Source organism: Dermacentor silvarum, chromosome 2 (assembly GCF_013339745.2).
Source record: "Dermacentor silvarum isolate Dsil-2018 chromosome 2, BIME_Dsil_1.4, whole genome shotgun sequence".
Lineage (NCBI taxonomy): Eukaryota > Metazoa > Arthropoda > Arachnida > Ixodida > Ixodidae > Dermacentor > Dermacentor silvarum.
The window spans coordinates 42,918,396-42,938,269 of NC_051155.1; the positions used below are offsets into that span (position 1 = coordinate 42,918,396).

The 19,874-nt window shown below is 50.0% G+C and overlaps 1 protein-coding gene across 4 annotated transcripts in view; it reads right to left on the reverse strand.

The window, feature by feature from the left end:
- The window catches only part of LOC119441424 (uncharacterized), a 111,297-nt gene that overhangs the window by 40,550 nt on the left and 50,873 nt on the right, over nucleotides 1-19,874 (reverse strand). The window lies entirely within an intron of this gene.

The following is a 19,874-nucleotide window of genomic DNA, read 5'->3' on the forward strand; positions in this document are numbered from 1 at the left end:
CTATACGCAGTCGATACTTTGAATCGCCAGAGAGGTGTTGCACCGTTGTGGATAACCCCTGCGTCGTGGCTTGCACTAAAATTGCGCAAAGGCTATGCGCACGACGCATTCAGTCGCGGGGCCGAATTGAAAAAAAAATCTGATGTTTTACGCGCCAAAACCACAACTTGATTATGAAGAAAGCCGTAGTGGGGGGACTACGGATTAATTTTTACCACTTTCGGCTTTTTTTTAACACGCACTTAATGCTCGGTACATGAGCGTAACGCCAAAGTAGCTAAGCAACCACGGTGGGTGCCGAATTTTCGTTACACCTCAAGAAATTTAAGATCGCTGTTTTGTGGCTCGTGAAACGAAAACTTGCTTTCATTTTGCTAATATTCTGCCTCCGCTAAAAGTGGAATTTTATTCGTGTATCGTATCAGTTACAGCTCGTTCTTATTTTAGACAGCCGTTGTCGTTGATCTAAAAAAATGAAAAAAAAAAACCATACATATATATTGTTTATGTTTGGGTTGTGTTCATTTTGCGTTAGGATTTTAACGTCTCTTTTGCATGCTAGCAATACTAGTGATTTGTACACATCATTTAGAAGCTGTCCATAAAATGAAAAAGCCGAAGAAATTGTTTGGCGTCAGAAATTCGGTTGTGTACACAAGCGTGCTGTGTACACAAGCGTTGCAGTGTACACAAGCATACGCTGTGTACACAAGCGTTGGATAGAAAAAATATTTCAACGAGAAGAAGCAACACAGGATCCAATACACATCTGCCATTGCTGCAAAAAAGGCTTCACTATCATACGACACAAAGGTAGAGGCAAGATAGGATTCCACCAAGGTTAAAAAAATGATCCACATGCGTGCCTATGGAATCTTGGAAGTCAAAAACCCCATGCTTGTCGATACAGGATCTCACTAATTCAAACAGGGCATTTCTTTCCCAAGTTTCCCAGGCTTCGGAACAAGTTTCTAAAAGTGAAAAGGTTTTGAAAGTGTTTGGCTACGTTGACAAAATAAAACTACGTGGCGAGCCACGTATTGGTGACGGTGACGGTGACAAGAACTTTTATTGGTCCTGAGAAACTGGCCAGGGAGGTCAAGTCGGTGGCTCCGCCCACGATGGCACCGGGAGACGAAATCCCGTCGCGATGTCGTGGGCCCTCTGGACTGCCTGGAGCTGGATGTGGTGGTGGTCGCTTCTATATGAACTCCTCTCACTATTCCTTTGTGGCAAGTATAGAGTTTTATATGGCTGGGCACAGCCAGAGCATATGATCAGAAGAGCATGAATGGGCTCCGCATTTGGGGCATGGCTGCGGGAAGTGTGGGTCTATTCTGCTAAGGAACCGCGGAGTGGGGCTACGTATTGGTGATTTATATTTTAGAGGCTTCACGGCAACATGGACAAGGCTTAAGATTCACGCCTGTGCTGCCTGACAACGCAGTACTCCAGTTTTTTATTTGATATAACCCTTAACGACAATAATTTCTGTTCGAGATATTCACCATATGCAAAGATGAATATGGCTCGACTCACACAAAAACCGCGTAGAGGGGCATTGCGACGCTTTGCATAAAGTCCGAACTTCGGAAATCGTGTCCGAATCTCGTGAAATCAAGTTTCATTGAGCAAGTGGAGCGTTCAAACGCTGCAGGGTTCCTTCCCTCGTCGATGACTACCGTGACGGAAAGTCTTACGCATAAAGTTAAGCAGAGCAGGGCTCAAGCCCAAATGGTGATAGGAGGGCCTGAATTTGTGCCTTATATTCATAACGGGTGTTTCAGGGAACACTTTCAAAAATATGTAGCAATTGAATGTCGCAGATCGCACAATTCTAGTTCATGAGCTGATCTACTCGAAGAGGCGGAGGTTACTTGCACAAAAAATTGAAATGCACTCGAGTAATTAACAAAAACTCACTAATTAATGTTTTAACCAATTACCTTATGGCACAGATAGTAATTTACAAATTTTAGCCGGGGACTTAGCAAGCCGGATCCATTTGCAACGAATTCTCAGGATGACAGCAGTTTCCGAGATATAAATTCCCGAACTTTGCGAAGAAATGCATTAGCGTTTCAGTTGCTTTTGAGCTTTAATGCGTAAACCGACGTTTTTTTAAAGGGCTCCTCATCAGGTCTGGTCATTTTGAGCTGACAAGCGCAGTGCATACAATGCGAGCTAACGAACGTGTCTGCCAAGTATAACGTCTATCGCGCAAGTGCACGATTGGCGGCCGTGCTGTGACGTCGCTCATAGTGACACGTGACTTCGAGAATTATTCGAGGCAACATCAGCTATTAGTTTAATTTGTTGCTTCAATAGACGAAATAAAGTTGAGCAATAATAAAACATAAAAACCGAATGTCTGCGTGTTTTTGCTTTGCTTCGTACCGTAGCAAGAGAGATGCAGTACTTCAGTTTCGTCTGCTTGTTCCCACGTCGTGCAGCCGTGCGCGCAATGAACGAAAGTCTGTCGTTTTCTACCGTGTTCCAGCACCGCGATCATGCTCTTTCGTCATCTCACGCCTGCCTCATCACTCGTGGTTGTGGCACCGATCAGGTGTTCTCATGCTGAGCGCGCAAAATCGTCCGTATGCCTGAAGTCCTGGCTGTCCAGTGCGCCCATGATAGGGCTAGGAGCCTTGAACTCCCAGTCCTAACATGGGACTAGCCAGGCAGGTGGCAACACCATGTACAGGACCAGAATAAAGTTTGTTCCATCCATCCATCCGTTGCACGAAATGAGGCAAACGCACCAGCTCGAGGGCGAGACCATCACCGGAAGTGCGCCGCGCAGCAAAACAGCACGAGAAAGAAAATAGAAGATAGGTCCCTTGACTTATTAGTCACGTGGTCCTTCGGCTCCGTGACATACCCATACAAAGGGCATTTGGGGATAAAAATTCACAGAAATAAGACACTTTCGTGGGGTACTCACCCCTTTTTTTTTGTCCGTATCGACCAGGCATGATCCGTTTTCCGAGTCAAAGAAGCGATGCCGCGTACTCCGAGGGCCTTGGTTAACGCATCGAAGACAAAAAATGAAGAGCACGCTCCGCCAGTTTTCAAAGTCGAAAACAAGGCGCGAACCGACTTGCCCGAGCAACCGGCGCCGCTTCCCGCCGTGAAAGATGTGAAAAGCAGAAAGATTGGAAGGACAGCTCGCGAGAGAGGATGCCAAAGGGAGGTTGAGCTCACGCGACCAATGCAACGCCCTCGCTCATGGCAGGGGCGTAGCCAGAAATTTTTTTCGGGGGGGGGGGGGGGGTTCACCGGCCCGACCGGGGGGGGGCAAGCTTCCACTTTCCTCTACGTCACGTGATCGATAATTCATATCGGTAGTTTAAGCAGACTCTATACATGTATATCAGAGACATGGGACCGCCCCCCCCCCCCTCGCGTGTGCTTGTGAAGAAATTAAGTAAAAAGTAAAGTAAGCTCAGTAATTACAGTAAGTACGACAGGTACAGTGGGCGTTTGGAGCAATAACGGTCTCTAATCGCGCCACTGAATGGACCAGTCTTCGAAAACGCAGCATTGAGACCACCCGTCCGATTGGAGAAGACATCATTAATTGTTGATCTCCGTTAAGCGTAGATAGCGTCGTCCTCGTCGGGGCGAAGTGGGTTTCACAAGTCAAGGACGGCTATACGCGTGAAAATGCACGTGTGACCAGGCTATACCTACTCCCATAGCAATTGCTTGTTCGCTGCGTCTTTGCGCTAGAAAACTTAAATACGCGCAAAAATGCGTAAGGCATTTTTTTTTCGAAGCTTTCGTCGCCCTGCTCCCTCATACGAGAGGGTTGCATTTCCTGCGGCAAGTTCATGGGCCGATGCTGTGTGCGAGCGTGAGCGTGTCTGCTGTGTGCGAGCGTGCAGCCGTCATTTGCCTTTACGTCAACAGATTGAGAATTGTACAGAATATTTAACCGCACAGCATAGATATGGCATGTGTACGCATTTTAAGTAGTGCGTGCAACTCATTTCTGCTTCACTTATGCCGGTGCAAACAGGAAGCGGCCTTGCACCTCACAGAATCTCGACTGATTGGTGTACTAGTGATGCAGGAATGAACTGGGGTCTTGTTCAGTACATAGTACACATAATCAATAACTCAGGACGCGTGAACTCCGACGAGAACTGTCAGCGCCTGTAACAAGAGTTTACTTACGCTCTACTGCGCACAGCAGTAGTTCATGCTTGTCGGCTGTCTGTTTCGTGCATTCTGTTGCGAGTCGGTGGAATTTCACTGCTGTCATCAACCCCTTCGTGTGTACATTGCTGGTTTGGGATTCCACAACAAAACAGCAACTACCAGCCTTCCGTAATTGCTGGTTTGGGATTTAACCACACAACAGTAATTACCAGCCTTCCGTAGGGGGGCAATCGCAAACAAGAGACGTTTCTCGCGCAGACTAAGCCTACGTTCACACTTGGGAAGCGGCAAGCAGGCGGAAAGGCCAAAGCGGCCGGAAAATTTTTTCTGCGCCTGTCCAAGTTGTTCAGATTTGTTTTGCTATCGCCGCGGCCGCCGCTGCCGTTTTCGTCCAGATCCATCCAGTCTGCGTACGTTTGTCGGTGTGGTGGCGCTCATTATCGCATTATTTCGAGCGGTATGTTCATTCTTTGACCGACGTACCGTCATCAAAAGTGATCATTTTACGCAACTTCGCGTCTCATCTGCGACCTTCGGTAAATTCCTCGTTGGCGTTCCGTAATTCTCCTCACACGGGCGCGGTAGCGCTGAGTCACAGGTTGGTGCCTAGGCGTGATAATATTTCTTTAATAGCTTTTATTTACAAGTTGTAATAACATTTCATCATTTCGTATTGTCGGCGCCTCCAGGACACCACAGCTAAAACCCGGGCTGGCCCTTGTGTTGGGGCTCGCCAAAGCCTGCGCGTCCTACGTGAGACCTACGCTCCCAATCTATCGTCGCGACGAGAAAAGCACCCCGCGACTTCTGCAACATACCGTACACGTGCGAGGAGAATTATGGAGCGCCAACGAGGAATCTGCCTAACTATTGTCTGCCATGGAAGTGAAAGAAGAAATGGCTTTGATACTTCTACCTACTTGTTTTCTAGAAATGGACAATGAATAAACGGCAGACGCGGACACCTCGGAAACGGCGGTGGTGGGTTCACCTGGCTTTGCAAAAGCGCGAGAAGTTAGGTCCCGCCAAGGCTTTGTTGCCGCACCTCCGATCGCGCGACGTTGAATACTATCGCGAGTATTGCTGACAGTACGTTTTAGTGCCACTCTTGTCGTAGAGCAAGGGCTGGTTCTTGATCGCGTCGATCAGCATTGCAGCCTACACTTTTGGTGTCATGTTCAATTTTACGACCGGTTGTTTACATGCTGGTGTAGCTTCCAGTGAAGCAGAACGACTTTCCGCCGCGTTTCCGCTTCGCCATGGCGAAAAAATCAGCCCGAGACCGATTTGGCTCGCTGCCTGTTTTTCTGCCTGTTTTGCCACCTAGGCGGGCGGATTTTTGCAAGATTTTGCCGCTTCCGACAGCTTCGAGACCAAGTGTGAACGTAGCCTAAGATCCTGCGCGAGCGCGGCCTAACCGGCACCTGAAGGGAAGCGGCGGAAATGTATACCGGAGATTTCGACCACCTGGGGTCTCTAACGTGCACCTAAATCTAAGTAAACGGGCCTCGAGCGTTTTCGCCATCATCTAAAATGCGGCTGCCGCATTCGTTGCTTAATTTGTTGCGCATTTGTTGCTTCAGAATGCGGCCGCCACATTTTCGCCCAAAACTTCACAGAGTGTCAAAGCCTTGACAAACAGCGTGACAGTTTGTTCCATATGCAGACATGATTCGCTGTAAATTACCAACCCAAACGGAAGCGCCCAGGAATGAAATTGTGATAGTAGCACCGCGCTGACATGAATTATGTCAGTGCGAAGCGACGAGAACAAAAGATGGGTAAGTGGGGGGGGGCGGAAAAAATTTCGGGGGGGGGGGGGGTTTGAACCCCCCAACCCCCCACCCCCCCTGGCTACGCCCCTGGCTCATGGCTTTCGTCACGTGATAGTTGGAGGCGGAGAGAGAGAGTGGTTATGAAGAGGAAGAGGCGCTATGCAGCCAGGGCCGCCGGGCATGGGGGGAGGTAAACATTCCAATCTCATCCTCCTTCCATGTTTGCCAGTCTCGGCGCCGTTAACCTTGCGTTAGCGCGGAGAAAGGAAACTCCGGAAACGCGCTCAAGTAGAGCGCCCGCACTGAAATGCGCAATGCTTGCCGCGTTAGCTCCGGATACCTAGGAGTGGTGAAATCGACATTCTCGGCAATCGCTATACCGATTTTGATGACGTTTTTTGCAGTTAAAATAAAATGTAAAATCAAGTATGGGCTGGAAGCAGATGTTGATTTAATGTCGGCGCTGTTTTTCGAAAGAGTCTCGAAAATTCGAAAGTATCAAGTTTACAACTCTGCGACATGGGAATACTAAACGATTTCGCAATTTTGTAAACTGCACCTAATAGCACACCCAAAGCAGACAAAATAGCGTAGGCACACGTTTTAACACGAAAGTGTTTTATGCCGGGGTCCACCAAGACTTCACTGACGTATTTCCGTCACGGAAATACGTCATAGAACATAATACAAAGAAAGAAACAAGAAGAAAAGTTCCACAAACATGCAAAATTTGGAAATCGAACCCACGACCTCTCGGTCCGCGACGATAGATCGCCGAGCGTTTAACCCATTGCGCCACAAACGCATTTGCAGAGAGCTACACAGACGCGCCTTATATATCTAACACTCCTCCGTGTACCCGCGCTCTTGCTCGGGGCGGTGCCGCCGCCTACGAGCAGAAAAGAGAAGTACTGCATTATGACACTAACGCGCACCGACAATGAACGCTTCGGTGGTCTCAGCACTACGACGCCTCGATGCCAGCATTCGAAGGGACGCTGGCATCAAGAAGCACTACCAACGCCACCTAGGTGGCGTTCATCGTACTCAGCACAGCGGAGCGTGGCCTCCACAATTAGCTCTGAAAATGTTTCTGAAGTTGATCGCGGAGGCTGCAATTACGACGCGCTCTACGCGCTGATTTGACTCGGTGACGATTCAGTTACGTGCTTTGTCTTGCGCGTTGTATTAGTGTGTCAGTTACGTGCTTCGTCTTTCGCGTTGTGCTAGCGTGTGCAGCGTAGTGCAGCTTCCATATGCACGACGGTTGCTCATGGTCATCGACGTTGGTAGTCGTGATGGAGGAGACGTGCCACCAGGCGTCAGCGTGGGTGCATCAACGCCTAAGGGCGCTTTAGCCACAAAACACCAATAGACATTATATATCAATGTGCAATAAACATTACACTACTTCTGTGAAGACACGTTTCACTTTCGTGTTCTATACCGATTCCTATATAAGAGGGATCAACCACATTTTTTTTCTGTTACCCGCCACGGTAGCTAAGTTGCTATAGCATCGTGATGCTGAGCTCGAGATCGCGGTTACGATAGGATCGGAACGCAACAACGATCATGTACTTGTATTGATGTGTATCTTAAAGATTCCAGGTGGTCAGAATTAATCCGGACTCTCCACCTACTGGAGAGGTGGAGAGTTCATAGTTTAGGCACGTACAACCCTTGAATTTATTTTTCACTTTTTCCGTTACCTCAATTAACGTGGTTAAAGGCCTTAGTTCTTGCATGTATGCTGCCTGCAATCTAGCCCATTTTTTGTACGTTTGGTTCAGGTTTTTTTTCTTCGTGAAATACGTATAGACGCTACGACTGGACGTACAGCGCAACGACACATGTGCAGCTAATGGAAATGTACACCTTACAGGATGGTAAAATGACAGACAAAAGGAAAGGCAGTGCATGTACATGTTTTTAAGTACAGGCTGTGTGACCGGTATGGGTGCTAGATATCTAACAACCGTATAAAGCAGCAGAAATAACTGAAATGCATATTTTATACATATATATCTGGATAACTATCCGCACAGATATCTTCGAGACCTTTTTACAAAACGTTTTCTAGCCGTCTTAGAAAGATGATGGCTTAAAACAGCTTAACAAGACGTCTTCAAGCCGTCTTTCGCAAGAAGCCTTCAAGACGTACATATTGTCACGAGCAATGGCAAAGACAAAGACATTGTAGTGGGGCTGGGTCAGATGCTCTCTTGTCGGACTGAAAACCTGCTGGAACCTGTGTGCTCTGTGCAGTCTTGACTAGGCAAGCGCTAGCCGTTCACGGCTAATTAAATACTCCCCGTAACATCTTTTTGGTGGAGGTTGCGGGCTCTATTCCACCCGGCCCTGGATCTTCGGAGTGGACGCAACGTTTTTCACGCCTCCATGGCCGAAGACAGTACGCAGTCATCGCAGCCCGCGCCTGCGGCACCGCCGACCGTCGTCCTTTCGCAGCCCCTCGACCCCGGCACGTTTTGCAGCACGGACAACAAAGACGTCGACGATTGGCTCCTATTGTACGAGCGCGTCAGCAAGCACCACAGGTGGGATGAGACTCTAATGCTTGCCAACGTCATTTTCTACCTACGGGGCACGGCTCGGGTGTGGTTTAACAAGCACGAAGAAGAACTTACAAGTTGGGACCTATGCAAGGAGAAGATGCGTGCACTGTTTGGCCGATCGGCCGCGCGCCAAATGACAGCCCGGCACGAGCTGGCGGCCAGAGCTCAGACGTCCACGGAGTCGTACGTCGCATACATTCAAGACGTACTAGCCTTGTGCCGTACCATTGACAACGACATGCCAGAGACGGACAAGGTAGGCCACGTGTTGAAAGGCATAGCTGACGATGCCTTCAACATCCTCATGTGTAAGAACTGCACCACGGTTGACTACATTATCACTGAATGCCGGCGGTTTGAACAAACCAAAAGCAGGCGGATTACTCAGCGCTTTAACAGACTCCCAAATACAGCTGCGACATCCTCGTGCGATGACCCCGTGACGCCCCCTCCGTTCTCGCCGCCTAACAACTTGGCCAGGATTGTTCGCCAGGAGCTCGAAGCCATGGCTCCAGCCGCTTATCAGGCACCTGCTCACGACCATTTGGCGACAATATCTCTCATTCAGGCCGTCGTACGTCAGGAGGTTGCCAATATGGGCGTCGTATTTCCACAAGCCCCCAGTTACGCCCCTCCGCCCATGTGCGCGTCTGGTCCTCCCACTGAGCACCACACCGCCCCAATTGTTGCTGCTGCCGCTTCCGCTCCCCGGTTCACACCCCGCTACCGCAACCCTTCTGAGTGGAGGACGCCTGACGATCGACCAATCTGTTTTTCTTGCTCTCGCATCGGCCACATTTCACGCCACTGCCGCAATCGTCGGAATTACCGACCAAGTTTCCCCGGTGACCACCGTCAAGATCGTGGCCCGTACTACAGCACATCTTGACGACCAACTCCCGGCCCGTGATCCTCACCGTCTTTCTTCGCGCTCAGAATTGACCTACGCCGATAATGCCGCACAAGGACACTGGTCCAGCCGATCGCCGTCACCTCAGAGTCGCCAGTCGCGCTCCCCGCAACGCCGTCGCTCTCCTTCTCCGGCTTCCTCTGGACACCACCCGGGAAACTAGCCAGTGCAGCTCCGGGAGGTGAGGCTGCATTGACAACAAGGACCGCAAAACCTCTATCGACCCCTACTTCAAGACGCAATTTGCTCGGTGTTCTCGTCGACGGCGTGCCTGTTACTGCTCTCATCGATACTGGCGCCCACATATCTGTTATGAGTTCCACGCTCCGACGCCGCCTACGCAAAGTGCTGACACCTGCCGTCTCTCCTACTGTGCGAGTAGCTGACGGCACCCGAACACCTGTTCTTGGTATGTGCACTGCCCGCGTTACTGTTGCCGGCCACCACACTTCAGTTCTCTTCGCCGTTCTCGACGCTTGCCCACATGATGTCATTCTTGGCATTGACTTCTTGAGCGCCCACTCTGCCCTCATCGATTATTCTTCTGGCATTTTGCGGCTCGAACTGCCATTGTGTCCTGATGACACCGCATCAAGTAACGCTCGCCTACGTTCCCTGGAGTTTGTACGACTACCCGCGCAGGCTGCTACCTACGTCCTTATGTCACCGTTTCCCTCAGTCCCTGATGGTGAATATGTGGTCGCTCCCCTCACAGATCTGATCCTTTCGCGCAACATCGCACTTCCCCATACCGTAGTGCTTATTGCCAACAACAAAACGTTGCTTCCAGTCCTCAACTTTTCTACTTCGACCCATGTTCTTCCTCAAGGAATTTCACTAGCCGAACTGTCACCTTTGAAAGAATGTATTCTTTCTGCATTCGCTGCTGACGCTGAGACCGCGACGCAACCTGCCATACCGGCGCCAACCCACGCACTTCTGGACAAAATGATATCCCCCGACCTCCTACCTTCCCAAAGTGCAGCACTCCGTGGTGTCCTATTTCGTAATTGGACGTATTTGATGTTGCGAACAGTCCACTAGGACGTACACATGTAGTGGCCCACCGCATCGACACTGGAGACGCCAGCCCCCTTCACAAGCACCCTTACCGAGTATCTCTCTCTGAGCGCGAAGTCATCCAAAAGGAGGTAGAGAAAATGCTTGATAAAGATGTTATAGAGCCTTCCTCTAGCCCTTGGGCATCCCCTCTAGTGCTTGTGAAAAAGATGGACAACAGCTGGCGGTTCTGCGTCGATTATCGCCATCTCAATCGGGTAACGAAGAAGGATGTGTATCCTCTCCCACGAATTGATGATGGGCTCGACTGCCTCCATGGTGCCAAATATTTCTCGTCGCTAGATCTCCGCTCGGGATACTGGCAAATTGCCGTCGATGACCGCGACCGCGAAAAGACCGCATTAATCACACCGGACGGCCTCTACCAATTTAAGGTTATGCCTTTTGGGTTGTGTAATGCTCCTGCAACTTTTGAACGCATGATGGACACTCTTCTACGCGGGCTGAAATGGTCGACCTGTCTTTGTTATCTGGACGACGTCATCGTTTTCTCGCCCAGCTTTGACAGCCACCTCCCACGTCTGTCGGCCATTCTCGACATCTTTCGCCGGGCTGGCCTCCAGCTCAATTCGTCTAAGTGTACCTTTGGGCGCCGCCAGATCAAATTACTTGGACACTTAGTCGACGCTACTGGTGTCCAACCAGACCCTGACAAGGTCCGTGCTCGCGGACGGCACGGACCTTGTCAGGATCCGTGCCGTGCAGTTCCAGAAAGCTGAGTTCCAGAAAGCCGTGCCGTGCAGAAAGCTGAGTACTTCTTGAGTGGACCGTGCAGTTCCACGGTCCACTCAAGAAGTACTCAGCTTTCTTGGGCTCTGCTCCTACTATGGCTGCTTTGTTCTCAACTTCGGGGACACTGCTCGACCCCTGATGGACCTACTCAAAAAGGATGCGGCCTTTTCTTGGGGCGCGGACCAAGCGTCTTCCTTTGCGTCGTTGATTTCTACCCTCACTACACCACCTGTGCTGGCTCATTTTGACCCGGCTGCTAGAACAGAACTTCGCACTGACGCAAGCTGCCATGGCATTGGTGCTATCCTCGCCCAAACACAGAACGGAGCCAACCGTGTGATAGCGTATGCTAGTCGTCTTCTGTCACAGTCGGAGAAGAATTACACAATTACTGAGCGGGAGTGCTTAGCTCTCGTCTGGGCTGTCGCGAAATTCCGTCCGTACCTATATGGACGGCCGTTCGTGGTCATAACAGATCATCATGCGCTCTGCTGGCTTTCAACACTCAAAGACCCCACAGGGAGGCTCGGCCGTTGGGCATTACGATTACAGGAGTACACGTTCTCGGTAGTGTACAAATCTGGCAAGTTACACAATGACGCCGATTGCCTCTCCCGCCATCCCGTTGAACCATCCGACTCCACTGAAACGGACCCCGACACCTATGTCTTGGCGATAACAGACTTCACCCATGTGGCCGACGAACAACGTGGAGATCCATCTTTGCTCTCTCTTATTGATCGTCTGCAAACCGGCACCCTCGACCCTTCCCTCAACATGTTCTTGCTTCAGGATAACGTTCTTTACCGCCGCAACATGCACCCCGACGGCGCAGAACTCCTGCTCGTTGTCCCGCATCATCTGCGCAGGGATGTCCTCATCCAGTTTCATGACGCCCCCACTTCCGGGCACTTAGGCGTCTCCAGAACTTATGATCGCATACGACGACGCTTTTTCTGGAAGGGCCTTTATCGGTCCGTTCGCCGCTACGTAACATCTTGTGACCTGTGTCAGCGTCGGAAGAAACCTGCGACTCTACCCGCTGGTCTCCTTCAGCCAATTGACGTTCCAGCCGAGCCATTTTATCGAGTGGGCCTGGACTTGCTGGGTCCCTTTCCAATTTCCACGAAAGGCAACAAATGGATTGCAGTCGCTACGGATTATACCACTCGATTTGCCATTACTCGAGCGTTGCCAACCAGCTGCGCCACAGACGTAGCCGACTTCTTACTGTACGACGTCATCCTCCAACATGGTGCTCCACGTCACCTACTCACAGATCGCGGTCGCTGCTTCCTGTCTCGTGTGGTTCACGATCTACTTCGATCATGTGCTACTCATCACAACTTCACGACCTCATATCACCCTCAAACTAATGGACTCACCGAACGCTTAAACCGTACACTGACCGACATGCTTTCCATGTACGTTTCCGATGACCACCATGATTGGGACGTTGCGCTCCCGTTCGTCACATTTGCGTACAACTCATCCCGTCATGAAACTGCCGGCTACTCGCCCTTCTATCTTCTCTTTGGACGCCATCCCTTACTAGCCTTTGACACCTTGCTCCCTTCTGATCCGGCCTCCACGTCCACGACTTCCTATGCGCAAGATGTCATCACGCGTGCGCTCGTCGCGCGCACAGTAGCCCGCGCTCGGCTCACGTCATCGCAGACCAAACAAAAGGCCATCTACGATCGTCGACACCGGGATACTGATTTTCCACCGGGCTCTCTCATCCTTCTCTGGCTCCCATCTCGTCGCGTCGGCCTGTGTGAAAAGTTAATGTCGCGGTACGTCGGACCCTATCGCGTGCTGCGCCAGGTGACTCCTGTCACCTATGAGATATATCCCATGGCATCCACCTCATCGACTGCCGCACCGCGAACTGACATCGTACATGTTTCCCGCCTCAAACTTTACAACTGTGATAATCCATTTTGATCACAACAAGTTCACCGGTGCTTCATCGGCCGGGGATAATGTCACGAGCAATGGCAAAGACAAAGACATTGTAGTGGGGCTGGGTCAGAGGCTCTCTTGTCGGACTGAAAACCTGCTGGAACCTGTGCGCTCTGTGCAGTCTTGACTAGGCAAGCGCTAGCCGTTCACGGTTAATTAAATACTCCCCGTAACAATATAAAGACGTTTTGTAGCCCTCTTGAATAGTTGAAGATGTTCTAGTTCATTTTGGCTGGTCCAAGACGGCTACAAAACATCTTGTGTTCAGTGGGCTACTTGGTGTAAATTGAGTGATAAAGATACGTGCAGTGCATTTCGAGAACCAGTTTCAATCAACAGGTGTTGTTTATCACAGGGATGGTCGACACGTTGGATCAGTCAGTCGGCCAAGTGTTTGAGGCGTTAGGCGACGCTGGAATGCTGGAGAACACTGTTATCGCATTCAGCAGCGACAACGGCGGTGCCCCTGGGGCAATCACAACTCTCGCGGTTACAACTGGCCACTGCGGGGAGCGAAAGGCACGCTCTGGGAAGGAGGCACCAGGGCGGCCGCTTTCGTTTGGAGTCCGCTGCTTGCTTTTAGACGCCGGGTGTCCAGCCAACTGATGCACATCACGGACTGGTTGCCCACGCTCAACTCAATCGCCGGTTCGTGCGACGCTTTCTTTATTTATTTTGATAGCAATAATATAGACACTCCAGACGCATTGCTGTCGTCGCCGTGAGGTTCCGTATAAAGTCCAAGGGGGATGAAATTGTCGCCACGCGCCGTATGCTGTATGTGCGAGGAAAAGCATGCGAGGGCGAGGCCGCGATCGCGGCTCAATCTCGCGCACGCATGGTATGGAAGTGGGAAGGAAGCTCGCCGTCTTCCAGTCGTGCGCAGCACTCCGGTGGGAGTACCGATAGGGTGAGAGGGGGGCGAGGGCGCTCTACGCCGCGCGCCCCCGCCCAGGCCGCTGTATCTTGAAAGCCATCTGCGCAGGGTCAGAGTCCGCTCTGCGCTGTGTTGTCGCGGCTTCGGCCCGTATTCACAAACGGAACTTACCCTTAACTTATGACTTAAGTAGTCGGTGGATGCTTAACGCGTTTCATAGACAAATCTTGTACTTAAGGTAAACTTTATTCGACACTTGAGTGCCGGAAACTAAAGTACAGCCATTAGGCAACCTTAAGTGCGACTTTCGCTGCTCTCGCCTAGCAAGCAAGATGGCCCACTGCTACGGCAGCCTCGCCGACGTTGCCAATTTCGCGGACGTGTTTTCGACTGACGGATACAGCGTCCGAAGACAGAACACTTACTCGCGTTTCGCACAATAAACATTCATTCCTCCTCCTGACGCATTAGAGACGTAATAGCGCACGCGCGTATTATCTGACCCTGGAACGCTGGAATGTCGCCGATGTCGTGGCTGCAATGCACTATATACGGAAGCATCAGAGCGGCGACCGTTCGTGCCTCCTGCTAGCCTATGTGCGTCTGTACATATAGAGGATAGGCGGCGCAAGTTCACCGGGCAAGGACGGCGCTGATTATCTGCGTTCCAAGAGAGCTTACTGAAGGCCGGGACGATAGCGATCAAGTCTACAACTGTCGTGTACAACCATTCGCAACAATATCTTGCGACAACGTCTTGACAAAAGTTGCATACGGAAATGCAGCGTACATTATACATTTGCGTTCGTCATCGGCAAGCATTAGCACTTGCATATATGCATTGCGGAATACTTCATCATCATCATCCTCAGCCTATTCTTATGTCCACTGCAGGACGAAGGCCTCTCACTGTGATATCAAATTACCCCTGTCTTACGATAGCTGATTCCAATTTCCACCTCTAAATTTGCTGACTTCATCACCCCACCTAGTTTTATAGTTTTCTGCCGTCCTCTACTGCACTTCTCTTCTCTTGGCACCCATTCTGTAACTCGAATGGTCCACCGGTTATCCATCCTACGCATTACATGGCCTGCCCCGCTCCATTTCATTCTCTTAATGTCAACTATAGAATATCCGCGATGCCTGTTTGCTCTCTGATACACAACGCTCTCTTCCTGTCTCTTAACGTTAGGCCTAACTTTTTATTCCGACAGCAATTATATGGACACTCCAAGCGCATTTCTGCCGTCGGCGTCGTTGTGGCCGTCGTCGTTGCCGTCATTTTCCGTATAATGTCCAAGGCCGAGAAAGACGTCGCTGCGGGCTGTATGTGCACGTGAAATCCCGCGAGGGACACGCGCATTCACGGGGAGCAAACGCATGGCGGAGAGCAAAGGCGACGTCTTCCGTTGCGTGAAAGGCCGTGGGGAATGGGAGGGAGGAAGGGGGGCGACATTGTGCTGCTGCACCAAATGCGTATCTTGCAACCGGGCGCAAGGGGAACTGGAATCTCGCAGGCGAAAGGAGGAAAGCGGCAAGCCAGTGCGGGCGGGAGGGGGGGGGCGGCTTCTGCTCTGCGAAAAACTGATCACTTGTACTTTGCGCGGCGGCGGGTGGTCGCACGCAACGTACTTTGAAATCGATCTGCAACACGGCTCCTACCTTTGTATGCGCTGTGCTTTAGCCGCTCAGTTTCCGTTGAAGCGATAGACACCGCACAAGCCTTCGCTCGCTGCTGCTGGCGTGCTTGCTCATGCCAGCGTTTTGACAGCGTTTGTGTGTGGTCATCGAGTGTGATCTATTCATGTTTGGCTTGTAAGCGCTGAGACCATGCTTGTTATTTCAGTTAGTGAACGCATGTGTCCAAGTTTATCCAGCCGATAAAAATACTGTGCTTACTCCGTATAGCTCTCAACTAATTTGCTATCGCATTTGATGCTTCGCCTTTCGGGCGAAACTACGACTTTTTTTCGTTCCATTTCTCTTTGTGCGGTCCTTAACTTGTCCTCGAGCTTCTTTGTTAACTTCCAAGTTTCGGCCCCATATGTTAGCACCGCTAGATTACAATGATTGTACACTTTTCTTTTCAACGACAGTGCTAAGCTCCCAGTCAGGATTTGGCAATACCTGCCGTATGCACTCCAACCCAATCTTATTCTTCTCTAAATTTCTTTCTCATGATCAGGGTGCCCTGTGAGTAATTGACCTAGGTAAATGCATTCCTCTACAGACTCTAGAAGATGACTGGCTATCTCGAATTCTTGTTCGCTTGCCAGGCTGCTAAACATTAACTTTGTCTTCTGCATATTAATCTTGAACCTAACTGTTACAATATCTCGGTTAAGGTCCACAATCATTTGTTGTAATTTGTCCCCATTGTTCCTGAATAGGACAATGTCATCTGCAACCTGAAGATTGCTGAGATATTCGCTGTTGATCCTCAATAGTAAGCCTTCCCAGTCTAATGGCTTGAATACTTGTAAGGATGCAGTGAATATCATAGGAGAGATTGTGTCTTCTTGCCTCACCGGTTACTTGATAGGCAACTTTCTACTTTTCTTGTGGCTGTGGAATCTTTGTAGTTATTTGCCCTAAGATATCCAGGCTTTTTATCCCGACGCACCCAGGATTTCTGCCAGGAGGGGGTTCAATTTTTTTTCAGGGAGGGGGGAGCAAGCAATTTGCATAATATGCAATTTCCTTGCTTTAGCCAGAGGAATCGAACAGCAAATAAAATGCCTAATGATTCTAATAATATTGACACCAAGGATGATGACGATGTTTATTTCTCGAGCGTTTTACTCAAAGTAACTTAAAAGTGAATCTGCGCATGTTTTCTTTTCTTTGAACATTTAAAAAGCAGTCGTGCGCAACACGAGACACGAATTGCGGTAAGGCTGTACTAAGGTGGCTAGATCGAAGGGCCACCATAGCTGTACTTCGTGTCGTGACACGGCCCTGTGTTAGAGCACTGCACGGGCCCGTTTTCACATTGGGCGGCCCGCCCGAGCCCGATCAAAACTTTTATGGCGAGACCCTCGCCCGGCCCGGGCCCGGAAATAATCTACGTTACCCGCCCGGCCCGGCCCGCCACCCCTTTACCTTAAGCCCAAGCCCGGCCCGATCCGGGCTCGAAACCGGCCCGAACCCGGCCCGAGACCGAAAAATACATGTTTTTTCAGAGTTGAGAAGCCCGAGAATAACTCGCACAAAGCCCGAGCCCGGCCCAGCCCGCGTCAAAAAACCCGAGCGCGGCCCGGGCCCGGGTGAAAAAGCACACGCCTTGCCCGAGCTCGGCCCGAGCCCGTGAAAAAAACTGCTCTACCCGGCCCGGCCCACGGGCTTCTCGGGCGGCGCCGTCTACGTACGTGGCAGCTCCATCAGCAGTGACGCGGTTTGCAGTTCACGATGAGCAATGGCATATAATTCACTGCACTGCGACAGCTCGCAGCCACGGTATTCAAAGTTGAACCGTGCGCGCGAACATACAAACAAAGCGATCGCCGAGGGCCGCGCCGGTGAAGGCGCCCGCTGCTTCCCTTTACTTACAGTCGTGTTAAACTGCGTTGATGAGGACTCGTTCCGATTGCGTTCACGAATAACACAGACCGCGGAGAAACATGCGTTAACACGGATGCACGAACGAAAATTACACACGAAAACAGGCCTCGGTATCTGACAGCTGCCGTCCATGTGCTGCCGGCGCAGCAAGCTTACCAGTGTTGCCAAGCGATACATTGCATTGGCCATTCCACGTTTGGTTTCGGTTTGGATTTCACTGAAGTGTCAAAACTTTAGCTTGGTGGTAATTTTTAACAGTAGTTTCATTTAAGGGGCTTGAATAATGTATCTAGATTGACTGATGTAGCAAACTTTTTGTTTGGCTTGTGCAGTAGCTGATATAACGAATAGGAATTCGTGCAGCAGGTTTCCTAACCCATGCTTTTAATATTCCCAGGCTGCTTACATAGGCCGGTATATATGATTGCAAAAGTATATGTTCATGTTCTCTCTCAAAAGTAGACATATTCATCGGGTGTGGTTGTGAGCCCAGTGCAAAACGATGAGTTGATTGTGTGTGTTTCTGCGATAAAATTCACTTCAACACGTTACTACCTGTCGGTGCAAGCACATTCATTCGATCGAGATGCTTTGCCTATAGCTGCAGTGCAAAGCATCGCATTTGTTACGTCAGTATAGCTACATCTCGTAAATAAGGCCATGCTGTCCGGCAGGCGCGGTGCTAATAACCCATACTAGACGGCAGTAGCGCACCCAGGATCTCTGCCGGGGGGGGGGGGGGGGTACATTTGTGTGGGGGGGAAGCAAACACTTTAAATAATATGGAATTACCTTGCTTCAGCCAGAGGAATCCAAAGCAACTCAAATGCCTAATAACTATAATACAAAACATAATTATAATAATAAATCATAAATATAATAATTATAATTTTATATATCAAGGATGGATGACAATTTTTATTTCTTCAGCGTTTTACTCAAAGTATTTAAGAGTGAATGAGTAAATAGAAGACAGTAGGTGATAGCCATCACCTCAAGCCATCTCCTGAATGGTAATGACAGTGTGCACAGAGCGCTGAAGGTGCACGTTGGACTGGTGGGGCTCGGCGCGTACGTGGGGGGGAGGGGGGTTACAACTACAATTTAGGTATACTTTTAAATCCTTATATGGCAATATAAGGCGGTTTATTGCAGCCATATATGACAGTAGAACGCCTATTTGTACCCTATATGACGTTATAAAGCCTTACTTGCAGTCATATATGGTAGTATTAGGCCATATCTGGACCATTAAATGGCAGTATAAGGCCATATCTGGACCTTATATGGCAGTATAAGACCATATCTGGACCCTTATATGGCAGTGTAAGGCCATATCTGGACCCTTATATGGCAGTATAAGGCCATATGGACCCTTATATGGCAGTATAAGGCCGTATCTGGACCCTATATGGCATATAATCCTACATGGATCCTTATATGGCAGTATAAGGCCTTATATGGGCACTTATATGTCCAAATATGGCCATATATAAAACATATAAGGGCCATATCTGACATTTTCGTAAGGGATTATAAACCACTTCTACATATCACCCGCAACCAACGGCCTTACTGAACGCTTCCACCGAACGCTCTCTGACATGATTCTATGTACATACGTCTGATCAACAAAATGGGACAACATCCTTCCGGTTACTTCGCTTACAATACTGCCACAACGAACTACGGTTACAGCCCTTCTTCTCGTGTATGGACGATCTGCCACCTCCGTCTTCGACACCGAATTCTTTTCCTCCCTGCTTCGCCTAACACGTCTCTCCAGAAGAGTTTGCAGCTCGAGTCGTGCATTGCCCTGAAATTGCTCGTCGCAACACCGCCGCTACCCAAGAAGAAAGAAAACGTCGCTGCGACAGTAAACGCCGCGACATCGCCTTCCATCCTGGAGACCAAGTCCTCCTATGGACGCCGGTTCGAACCCATGGACTTTGCCAGAAATTTCTCCACCGGTACATGGGGCCCTGCCAGTCCTACAACAAACTTCTGCAGTGAACTATCAAGTCACTCCACTTCACTCCGTCGCGGACCGCCGTCATCGTAGTGCAGAAATTGTTCACGTCTCCCGCATGAAGCACTTTATTTCCCGTTCAGCCGATCTTTAGAATGCGGCCAGGTTGGCCGCTTCCACGAGCGGGGGAAATTAATATAAGCACATTTAACGTACTTCATCGTTCTCATTTGTACATAGCCATCATCATCCCTGTTTGTCT